Genomic DNA, 1,124 nt, shown 5'->3' with positions numbered 1-1,124 from the left:
TGACCAGAAGCTCCCTAATAAAAGGAGGGAAGAACTGCATGGTACTGTGTAATGTGTTCAGGAAGATTCAGGAGTGTGGTTTGGGGGGACCACACGGAGAATGCTTTCAATCAATACGACAGAGAGACTTACACTATAGAGAAAAAATACTGCTCGCTTCTCAATAAGCCAGAGACCTGAAAAATAAAATTAAAAAAAAAGTATCTTGGGACAGATCGGGTGGCGAAAGCGGCAGCCTGTGGCTCCGGGGAGCGGATCCTGCGAGGTCACCCCTGAGCCTTTTCTCCCGTTTCCTTTCGATCCTCCCTGAGTCTTCTAGATCCACGTAGTGAGGAAACGTTCCCACCATCATGGGGGGCGAAGACCTGGATTTGAAGAAGAGCTGGCACCCACGATTCTCCGCAATGTGGAGGAAGTGTGGAAGGCTGAAGAGAAGCATGGGGCTGGACGGAAGAAGTTCGAGGAGCTTCAGCGGGAGCTGTGGCAGGAGAGGGCCCAGGAAGAGACGCAGCGCTCTGGGGGGGACATCGGGGCTGCCAAGAAACAAGAAAAACTGGACTGGAGGTACCAGGGTCCTGGTGGGACCATGAATCGTGAGGAGTACCTGCTGGGGCGGCCCACTGGGAAGATGGAAGGGGGGGAGGCAGGCTGTTCTTCTGAGACAGGCCTCCTCCTGGGATCTATCTGCGCCCCATCAGGTGCCAATGCTCTGCTAGATGTGGCCGGCAAAATCCAAGAGGTCCTGCTCTTTATCATCAGAAAGAAGGTGGAGGAGAAAAAAAGAGAGGTATTAAATAATCCTGTGAAAATGAAGAAAATCAAAGAATTGTTGCAAATGAGTCCGGGAAAAAAGGAGAAGAAGAAAAAGAAAGATAAGAAAAAGCCCAAGAGGCTCGCTTGGCGCCTATGGCTCAAGCGGCTAAGGCGCCAGCCACATACACCTAAGGTGGCGGGTTCTAATCCCCAGCCCGGACCCGCCAAACAACAATGACGGCTGCAACCAAAAAATAGCTGGGCATTGTAGCGGGCGCCTGTGGTCCCAGCTACTTGGGAGGCTGAGGCAGGAGACTTGCTTGAGCCCAAGAGTTGGAGGTTGCTGTGAGCTGTGATGCCACAGCACTCTA

General features: G+C 52.5%; 1 pseudogene; it reads left to right on the top strand.

Moving 5' to 3' along the window:
* The first annotated feature begins 350 nt into the window (after positions 1-350).
* LOC100946154 overlaps positions 351-1,124 on the top strand; it is a 1,755-nt pseudogene continuing 981 nt past the window's right edge.

This window comes from Otolemur garnettii, unplaced genomic scaffold, assembly GCF_000181295.1.
Source record: "Otolemur garnettii isolate 467f Iridium unplaced genomic scaffold, OtoGar3 scaffold00008, whole genome shotgun sequence".
Taxonomy (NCBI): Eukaryota; Metazoa; Chordata; class Mammalia; order Primates; family Galagidae; genus Otolemur; species Otolemur garnettii.
Note: the sequence above shows the minus strand (reverse complement) of the source record. Positions and strands in the feature narration are given on the sequence as shown.